This window comes from Bactrocera neohumeralis, chromosome 3 (genome assembly GCF_024586455.1).
Source record: "Bactrocera neohumeralis isolate Rockhampton chromosome 3, APGP_CSIRO_Bneo_wtdbg2-racon-allhic-juicebox.fasta_v2, whole genome shotgun sequence".
NCBI classification, from domain to species: Eukaryota; Metazoa; Arthropoda; class Insecta; order Diptera; family Tephritidae; genus Bactrocera; species Bactrocera neohumeralis.
Genome location: NC_065920.1, coordinates 13564933 through 13576166, shown reverse-complemented (window position 1 = coordinate 13576166; position 11234 = coordinate 13564933). Strand labels below are relative to the sequence as shown.

General features: G+C 40.9%; 1 protein-coding gene across 1 annotated transcript in view; it reads right to left on the bottom strand.

Moving 5' to 3' along the window:
* LOC126753129 (slowpoke-binding protein) overlaps positions 1 to 11234 on the bottom strand; it is an 86976-nt gene that overhangs the window by 67985 nt on the left and 7757 nt on the right. The window lies entirely within an intron of this gene.

Sequence of the window (11234 nt, the reverse complement as noted above, 5' to 3'; positions counted from 1 at the left end):
ATATGAAATGTTTATTGTTTGCTTGCGGTTGATTAAAGATTACAAATTAGTAAATATATGTTGTTGTATCTGATATATTTGGCTATAATGTGCATTTAATCACCAGATATGTAAGTGTAGTAAGCAGTTAATCAGCAGAGCAAGTGTAATCGTGTTGTAAACTGTTATTGCAACTAGTAATGTGCTTTAATAATAGTTGCATATAATAATTGATACCTAAATATGTGCATAGGCAAGCTTTAGTGCTGCTGGTGAATATATGCAATTTGAGGTTATAATGAATTTCAGCTAATATAGAAATAATGTTATTCATATACAATAAATAACATTATATAAATTAAAATTCTTGTATAAATATTATCAAACTTTAATGCACTTATGTCCACATTTCATAAAATTGCCAAAAGAAGATGATAACTCATAATTAAGGCTGCCTGATTACCACGCGAGCATAAATAATATTTGGCTATAATATATCTTTGTATATCTAGCATCGTGTAAATAAGGATTTATTGCTGTAAAGTGAGTACATTTTAGCAGCTAATAACAGCACATATTGACGTCAATTTTCAAATCCACGTAAAGTCAGTACTCAAGCCCTGCAATTATAAAATATTTCAAGTAAAATTATAGTGGTTTATAAGCTTGGCGTGATTAAAATGAAACCGACCCCAGCAAACAGAACAAAGTAGCTTCAATTACATTTAAATTATTGTTTGCTCTTTGCGTTTAATTGCCTGCTTTGCTCTCTGGGATTTCACAGCCGGCAATTAATTCTTGTAGTCGGGTTTTATTATACTACAAGTATATATGCCAGCGCGCTGTTGAAGGCGTTGCACAGTGATTTATTTGCGTAATAAGAGCGTATAAATATACATGAAATGTGAAGAATGCACTTTAAGGGGAAAGAATAAGAGTAATTTTTAATTAGATTTTGCTTAAGTGAATGAAAGTTATGAAGTGAAATTTTTTCGAGTGCGAAGAGGTTTTCTCATACAAAAGAACAAACAAAGAACAAAGATATAACTTATAAAAGCACAGCAGAATAATTTTGCGAAATTTTGTTTTATATAAAATAGATACATTCAGAGTTTCAGTAACAACTTGTTAAAACCTTGCTTCAAAGGTTGCTAATTTGACATCAGAATTCTCTTTTACAACTTTTAAGGCATTTTTTTTTATTAAAAAAACATATTTAATATAAAATAATCCAAAGAAACCTTTAAATTTGCTCTTATTTAAAGCCCATTTCACCACTGTTTATTTACTAAGAACCAACACATGCCTTCCAGTAAATCACTCATACGCCCTGTACTACTTTGTTATACATTATAAAGCCATTTATCATTAATCTAGGTGTGTCTGTTTGGAGACTACATATACCGGCGAACCTTTTTAGCGCCAAATTAAGCAATCGAATAAATGAAATAGTCGTAATATGAACTACAAAGCATAAAAAAGGTTACAATGGAGCCATTTGTAAAAAATTTATACACACGCTCACACTGGCCTTTGTACGAAAAGTCAAATAGACGATACTCCTACAATATGTGAGAAAATAAAGTGAAAAGAAATTGAAACATAGCAAGTCAAATGAAAGGCAATGTAAAGAGTGTAAGTGTAGAGAAGAAGAAGAACGGCGAAAGCTAAATTAGGCGATTGATAGGCAATAATCAAACTACAGAAGAGTAAATAATATTGAAAGGCTTGTGGAACGAAAATTGAATATTTTTCAGTGCTATTTGAAGACTATATGTATACATAATTTAGATGCAGTATTTATAAGATGGAAAGTTTACTTTTCATAATTACAATTTCGACTTCGTGGGAATAAAAAATATATTTTGATATATTGCCAGTCCAATTTTTTGTTCTTCATCTTATTTGGCACTACAACCGTGTCTCGATTTGGGCTGAGATTACAAAACTTCGCCAGTTGTTTCTATCCTTTACGAGGTCACGCCAGTTGTACATTTCAAAACAGGTTGGTATGCACTTGGTTCTTCTATTGGATGCGTAGGCGCCCTTACTTCAGTTGTTCACCTATGTGTCGCAAATCGAAGGAGCCTTTCGCTGGAGCATCATCTGCCATGCGAACGACATTTAACTATGTCCATGTCACCGTAGAACTCATACAGTTCGTCGTTCCATCTTCTTCGATATTCATCGAACTCAGTGTTGTCGAATGCTCCATATAATATGAACGCGAATATCGAGGGATCTACCAAATACTCCAAATACCTTGTCTTGTCCACGTTCACCTCAAAATTAACCGCTTTCACTTCTCTTTCTAGGCCGTGCTGATGGGTCTCTTGTTAAGGCTTTCGATGTTAATATCAACTGCGTGTAATTTAGCGTAGACAGTGCCACTGCGATTCAGATTAGGGGAACGTCACACCTTTTCCCGTAATGATGGTGAGATGCCGTTCCACAGTTTCCCTATACCGAGTTGCTGATGAGTGCTCTTAGAGAGCAGGAGTGCAAGTCGTGTAGAAAATCGTTCGACTGTCTGTTGTGATTGCAGCTTATTGACTTCAAACCTTCCTTGTGTTTACTGACGTGCGTTTTATGCTGCATAGAGGCGGATGCGTATCTTGGCCGCGTCAATGTTGGAACCTCGGATAGTACGCACTTCTAAAACACTGGAGACGTGTCTTCGATCTATCACAACATGATCGATCTGGTTTGTGGCTTTTTGATTCGGAGACATCCAGGTAGCTTGATTAATTTTTTTATGCTGGAATCTAGTTCTACAGATAACCAAATTTTGGGCACCGGTGAAGTCGATGGGCCTAATCCAAATCGCATTCTAGGTTCATTCCCTTAAATCGTCATACTCAACACGTTTGCAGTTGTCGTCATCAAGAGGGGTCTCTCATTCGAGGCGGGTTTCTTTTTCTCGTTGGTAGTATTTTTTACGTGGCAGGTCCCAAATCAGCGCTCAACTCTGGGGAGTGAATGTGTTTTGGAAGTTGTGAGCTGCTTGAGCCATATGTTAAAGAATCGTTTATGACCACTCCCAAGTGAATGGCGCTCAAATGGCGCTTTCCTCACTTGGGTGAACTTCTTCTACAATAGCTCCATCGTTTTATTGTGGTCCAATATTGTCGGTTCCGACAAATGTGCAGCGTCTTGGCGAGAGAAGTAAGTCACAAAACCTGAGGGACTAAATTGCATATCTACAGATGGGCAGACGGACGTGGCTAAATCGACTCAGCTCGTCACATTGATCAATTATGTACAGATATGTATACATTATCTCTCTCTGTCTGGGTCTCTGACGTTTCCTTTTGGGTGTTACAAACTTCATGGCAAACTTAATATACCCTGTTCAGGGTATACAAATAAATAGTAATTTATTATTTGAGAATTTCTCCAGATTCAACCAATGCGCAGTTTGTTTATATCCCTTAACGCTTGCGTTGAAATGTTTATTTCAGCCAGAACTTAATTCATTTCAAGAATATAGACTATTTAACGCACAAATAAATTACGATATTGACAGAGGGGAATAAATTTCGCGTAGCACTCGTGTATAGAAAGCACACGCTCTTTAATTGGTTGTGCGTTCGCATTTATTTACCGGATGCAGGATATTTTAGTTAATTTGCACTCGGTGCGAGCGCGGAAAATAACGATTAATTAACAGCTATAAATCGGTGGAAGCAATTTATTTGCACATTTTGACACACATATGCTCCTGCGATGCGCGAGCTTGGCGCTATTATTTAAAGTAATTTATTATAGGCACTTTCAATGGTTGCTTGATTACAAATTAATTGGTGTTAATAGTGGCGGCCAACGAAATTGTTCGCACGCCCAAACTTGTTTGCTAAAATAGTCGCAGTTTTGACATCATTATCGGCTGAAATTTATGCAATTTGGCAAATTGTTGTTGGTTGTACAAATTAGAGCTGATATTTTCTGTTTTTCCTCAATTTTGCTTGATAAATTACTGTTAAACTAATTATGGTGTTTTGCATATTGTTCGCTTTAAATATTGTTGTTGTGTTGCGCATAAAATTTGCAATAATCAACAACTTTTGACGTTTATGAAAGGCACATTAATTTGGCGTCAAAAATATGCTCGGCGTAATTAATGTTTTTAATATCTTACTCCATTATATTTTTGATTAAAGATCAACTAGGATATAGTACTCTAAGGAGTTCAACTAGTACGATCGCCTCAAACAGGTGATTTTTGGATTTTTAAGGAAAACGACTAAATAAGTTAGGTGAGTTTGGATTAGGTTAAATGGCTGTTGCCTTGGCTTTGAGGGGAAGCACACTTAATTAAAGTCCCTTCGATACAAAACGAAAAACTTCTGGGGTTGGATATTAGCTATCGGCAAACACGCCCTGAACCTATTACAAATCTGCTTAGGTGTTTTATTTTTATTTCCGTCATTTAGCCTGGATCTCTAAAAGTATGAGATCCAAGGTGCCTTTGATTTGATCTGCCTAAACCAGGACAATCAAGTAGGAGTATGAAATGATTATATCTCTTCTTGCTCAAAGAAGCTGATGCAACTGGCATCTGGTAAGGTATTCAATGTTACTGAGCTTCCCAAATCAGCAAGACTGGTCGACTACAAGAGATAAAGTCTTGAGTGCACAGTGAGCGAACTTAAATCTGAAATCCCTGCCCTACTATCAGAGTGGGTTGTCACCACGCTTAGAAGACCCTGCAGTGATCAAGAATTTTGAACTAAAGCTGATGGATATCTGCCGCCGGTGTATTGCTCCACCAACCCTCCACTCAGCTTTTGATTCATCCGTAAAAAAAAGTCCAATGGCACTCTCCTCCAACGAGTCCTTCCTTTCCATATCACTCTTCAAAGTAGGTAAGCAGAGAAATGACAGCCAAGGCTACGTTCGGAAACCTGGTAGCCCAAGTATTTTTGAATGAAATCAAAGTCAATAAAGCTTGCAGAGTGCCCAGGTTTGCAGTCATCTATAATAAGTACCCGGCTTTTATGAGTCTCAGGGCAGCTTCGTGGCCATACACTTCGAGGCAGTGTTGAGTCGTCCTCTGCAGCAAACCATTTTGGGCTAAAGTTAGTGTGGTTTGTATTGCACCACAAATACTTATGGGATCAGCCCGCCAATATTTTCGCGTGTCTAGTATTTTCAAATGCCTTCTACCGAACAAAAATTCCGAAGAACATTATGGTTTCATAGAACTACAGAACTTTCTTTGGTAAGAGTCCACACCTTTTGCCAATGGCTCCACTGCAGCAGTACAGGGCAACCGATGCCTTACTTGCCTTGCTCTTTTCTCGATGTTGGGTTTTCACAAGAGCTTCCGGTCTAGGCTAAGACCTTGGTACTTAACTCTGTCCGTAAGCTGCAGACGCTTGTCTCCTATTCATGGAGGATGCGCCTCCAATATTTTGTACATCCTAGGGAATAAAACTAACTCAGTTTTACTGGGATATATACTTACGATACAAAGGTATCACTAGGTATTCAGAAACTTTATCTCAAACATGAGAGCTACATCTTCCTCTTAGGCAGTCACTCGGTACTCAACTTTCTCAAGCTTTTCCAGAAGATCTTTGAAAACCATGATACAGAGAAGTGGTGAGAGAACTCCACCTTGTGATATGCCACTACTCATTTTCCATTGTGATGATTAATGTATTCTATGTTTCGACACCATCGTTCTATCGCAGAGATGTCTGAAGACAACATGCTTAGGGTTCGATTCAATCCCAAAGGTTTACAAGATATTAAAACTTAACAAAAAGATAAACTGAAGAAAAATGGAATTTTGCTCAAAAATTGAAAACCTAGAGGAAATACAGAAGATATACAAAATTAGCAAAACGGTTGGAAGATTTGTTTTCGAGTTACAATTACAACCAATTTGAAAAATGTAGTTTTAAGGAAAACGCTTTTATGATAATCTGTTTGACTACGTCGACTATGGACGACTATGGACGACTGTACTTAATAAGACTACCTATACAACTCAAATAATATTTGAAATATTTTCTAAAATTTTCAGTATGTTTTTTAAATGTATAGAATTTCCAAATATGTAAAAAAAATTAATAATTTTTTTTTTTAATTTTGCTCCAGAGGTGTATAAGGTTAACATGACAAGTAAACTTCCTAGACACAGATGTGTGGATTTAGATATGAGTTTGAAAGAGTTAAGCATATACCGAACATCTGTACGTGCCATTGTTGTTTTTGTAACACATATTTTTCAAAATAAATGGGTGTGCTAATGACTGGCATAATAGCGAACTAACTGACTTACTTTCCAACTAAACACCTTTTCAACTAACAATTGACTCGACACTTGTGTATACACTACTTATATTACAAAATATAAAGTAAAGGATCGGAATACAAATTGTGTAGGTCAAAAAGCAGCAATGCTGAGTTTCAACAACATACATTTTTGTGTTATTTTTCTTACAATGACATGAAGAGAGCGTCACTTTGTGCTATCACTTTTATAGACATATTTCCCTTCATTCAATGTGCTGTGTACTCGTATTCGGGACGTGTAAACGAGCCTGCACGAACAGTATTTATTGTTAGCTTATTAACCTGCATTTACACAGAGTCACTTTCAGGTTGTGAGTGGTCGTATGACATAAGGGAGGCGGTTCATCGTTGGCCATTCAAAAAAGTGTTGCCTTTGGGCTTTTGACTATTTGTCACTTTAACTGCTTTCATAGCTGTCGCAGTGTAAATATACGTGTAATGGACGTCGGGATACTCCTAGGCAAGAGCAACATGGTTCATGTATGTAGAGATGTAGAGTAGAGTATAGGCTAGACACTAACGTTTTACCCATGACTCACATGACATGTGGCACATGTAGCATATTTTTGAGCGACCACAACATGTGGTTTATGTAAGCCGATAGACTGGATAGTCAATAGATACATCAGCACTGTGTATTCATGTATTCGATATGCGACTTGTGTTAGCAAATTTCAACTATTTTCTTGCTTAAAATTTGCTGAGCCTTATCCTTTTTTGAGAACTCATGTAAAGCATTAACTTTGATGTGTTTGCGGGCAGTCAGGCGTTCTAAAAATATGCAAATTGGTGTGATATGCTGTAGAATATTAATATGCATAAACTTATTTATATGAGTTTGCCTAAGTGAAAAAGTGCCTGGCCAGTGCGAGAATGATGCTCACGCCGCGAAGTGAAGTGATTTGAAAATCACAAAGTGACTTCACGGTAGCTGGCTCTATATAAGACACGCAGGCAAAGTGCCTGGCCAGTGCGAGAATGATGCTCACGCCGCGAAGTGAAGTGATTTGAAAGTCACAAGGTGGCTTCACGGTAGCTGGCTCTATATAAAACATGCAGGCAAAGTGCCTGGCCAGTGCGAGAATGATGCTCACGCCGCGAAGTGAAGTGATTTGAAAGTCACAAAGTGACTTCGCGGTAGCTGGCTCTATATAAGACACGCAGGCAAAGTGCCTGGCCAGTGCGAGAATGATGCTCACGCCGCGAAGTGAAGTGATTTGAAAATCACAAAGTGACTTCGCGGTAGCTGGCTCTATATAAGACATGCAGGCAAAGTGCCTGGCCAGTGCGAGAATGATGCTCACGCCGCCAAGTGAAGTGATTTGAAAGTCACAAGATGACTTCACGGTAGCTGGCAATATATAAGACACGCAGGCAAAGTGCCTGGCCAGTGCGAACATGATGCTCACGCCGCGAAGTGAAGTGATTTGAAAGTCACAAGGTGACTTCACGGTAGCTGGCTCTATATAAGACACGCAGGCAAAGTGCCTGGCCAGTGCGAGAATGATGCTCACGCCGCCAAGTGAAGTGATTTGAAAGTCACAAGGTGACTTCACGGTAGCTGGCTCTATATAAGACACGCAGGCAAAGTGCCTGGCCAGTGCGAGAATGATGCTCACGCCGCGAAGGGAAGTGATTTGAAAGTCACAAAGTGACTTCACGGTAGCTGGCTCTATATAAAACACGCAGGCAAAGTGCCTGGCCAGTGCGAGAATGATGCTCACGCCGCCAAGTGAAGTGATTTGAAAGTCACAAGGTGACTTCACGGTAGCTGGCTCTATATAAAACATGCAGGCAAAGTGCCTGGCCAGTGCGAGAATGATGCTCACGCCGCGAAGTGAAGTGATTTGAAAGTCACAAGGTGGCTTCACGGTAGCTGGCTCTATATAAGACATGCAGGCAAAGTGCCTGGCCAGTGCGAGAATGATGCTCACGCCGCGAAGTGAAGTGATTTGAAAGTCACAAGGTGACTTCACGGTAGCTGGCTCTATATAAAACACGCAGGCAAAGTGCCTGGCCAGTGCGAGAATGATGCTCACGCCGCGAAGTGAAGTGATTTGAAAGTCACAAGGTGACGTCACGGTAGCTGGCTCTATATAAACACGCAGGCAAAGTGCCTGGCCAGTGCGAGAATGATGCTCACGCCGCCAAGTGAAGTGATTTGAAAGTCACAAGGTGACTTCGCGGTAGCTGGCTCTATATAAGACACGCAGGCAAAGTGCCTGGCCAGTGCGAGAATGATGCTCACGCCGCGAAGTGAAGTGATTTGAAAGTCACAAGGTGACTTCACGGTAGCTGGTAGCTGGCTCTATATAAAACATGCAGGCAAAGTGCCTGGCCAGTGCGAGAATGATGCTCACGCCGCGAAGTGAAGTGATTTGAAAGTCACAAGGTGGCTTCACGGTAGCTGGCTCTATATAAGACACGCAGGCAAAGTGCCTGGCCAGTGCGAGAATGATGCTCACGCCGCCAAGTGAAGTGATTTGAAAGTCACAAGGTGACTTCACGGTAGCTGGCTCTATATAAGACACGCAGGCAAAGTGCCTGGCCAGTGCGAGAATGATGCTCACGCCGCGAAGGGAAGTGATTTGAAAGTCACAAGGTGGCTTCACGGTGGCCAGTGCGAGAATGATGCTCACGCCGCCAAGTGAAGTGATTTGAAAGTCACAAGGTGACTTCACGGTAGCTGGCTCTATATAAAACATGCAGGCAAAGTGCCTGGCCAGTGCGAGAATGATGCTCACGCCGCCAAGTGAAGTGATTTGAAAATCACAAAGTGACTTCACGGTAGCTGGCTCTATATAAAACATGCAGGCAAAGTGCCTGGCCAGTGCGAGAATGATGCTCACGCCGCGAAGGGAAGTGATTTGAAAGTCACAAGGTGACTTCACGGTAGCTGGCTCTATATAAGACACGCAGGCAAAGTGCCTGGCCAGTGCGAGAATGATGCTCACGCCGCGAAGTGAAGTGATTTGAAAGTCACAAAGTGACTTCGCGGTAGCTGGCTCTATATAAGACACGCAGGCAAAGTGCCTGGCCAGTGCGAGAATGATGCTCACGCCGCCAAGTGAAGTGATTTGAAAGTCACAAGGTGACTTCACGGTAGCTGGCTCTATATAAGACACGCAGGCAAAGTGCCTGGCCAGTGCGAGAATGATGCTCACGCCGCCAAGTGAAGTGATTTGAAAGTCACAAGGTGACTTCACGGTAGCTGGCTCTATATAAAACATGCAGGCAAAGTGCCTGGCCAGTGCGAACATGATGCTCACGCCGCCAAGTGAAGTGATTTGAAAATCACAAAGTGACTTCACGGTAGCTGGCTCTATATAAGACACGCAGGCAAAGTGCCTGGCCAGTGCGAGAATGATGCTCACGCCGCGAAGTGAAGTGATTTGAAAGTCACAAGGTGGCTTCACGGTAGCTGGCTCTATATAATACACGCAGGCAAAGTGCCTGGCCAGTGCGAGAATGATGCTCACGCCGCCAAGTGAAGTGATTTGAAAGTCACAAGGTGACTTCACGGTAGCTGGCTCTATATAAGACACGCAGGCAAAGTGCCTGGCCAGTGCGAGAATGATGCTCACGCCGCCAAGTGAAGTGATTTGAAAGTCACAAGGTGACTTCACGGTAGCTGGCTCTATATAAGACACGCAGGCAAAGTGCCTGGCCAGTGTGAGAATGATGCTCACGCCGCGAAGTGAAGTGATTTGAAAATCACAAAGTGGCTTCACGGTAGCTGGCTCTATATAAGACATGCAGGCAAAGTGCCTGGCCAGTGCGAGAATGATGCTCACGCCGCGAAGTGAAGTGATTTGAAAGTCACAAGGTGACTTCACGGTAGCTGGCTCTATATACGCAGGCAAAGTGCCTGGCCAGGCAATGATGCTCACGCCCGAAGTGAAGTGATTTGAAAGTCACAAGGTGACTTGCGGTAGCTGGCTCTATATAAGACACGCAGGAGTGCTCACGAGAATGATGCTCCGCCGAAGTGAAGTGATTTGAAAGTCACAAGGTGACTTCACGGTAGCTGGCTCTATATAAGACACGCAGGCAAAGTGCCTGGCCAGTGCGAGAATGATGCTCACGCCGCCAAGTGAAGTGATTTGAAAGTCACAAGGTGACTTCACGGTAGCTGGCTCTATATAAGACACGCTGGCTCTATATAAGACACGCAGGCAAAGTGCCTGGCCAGTGCGAGAATGATGCTCACGCCGCCAAGTGAAGTGATTTGAAAGTCACAAGGTGACTTCACGGTAGCTGGCTCTATATAAGACACGCAGGCAAAGTGCCTGGCCAGTGCGAGAATGATGCTCACGCCGCCAAGTGAAGTGATTTGAAAGTCACAAGGTGACTTCACGGTAGCTGGCTCTATATAAAACATGCAGGCAAAGTGCCTGGCCAGTGCGAGAATGATGCTCACGCCGCCAAGTGAAGTGATTTGAAAATCACAATATCTGTTATTAATAAAACATCAAATTTTATAGGTAAATATAAAAACGTCTCGACTTGGCAGACTAATTTATATACAGAATCTCTGAAATATAGAAAATTTCGCAGATAGAATGATAAATATCAGACCAAACAATATTATGAGTATATATATATAATATATATAAATGACAAATGGTTTTAAAAAAATTCAACAATAGAATTGGCTATTTGCAGCAATTAGTGTCGGAATTTCGATAATATCAGGGGATGTAATCATGTCAAGTGATTGACGTGCATACATATGGGCAGTAAAATTGTTGAACGTACCTGCTGGCAGTCGAGTATTGTATACAAATTGCAAGAAAATGTAACAAAGTAAATTTACTTAAATGCCTAAACACATATGGGTAAATATTTATGTATGTACTGATATGAAATTTCAACGTCAATGTAAACAAAGGCAGACACGCTGCAACAATCATAGGTTGTGCGTTTACGTAATTCATTTGCATATTCAAGCG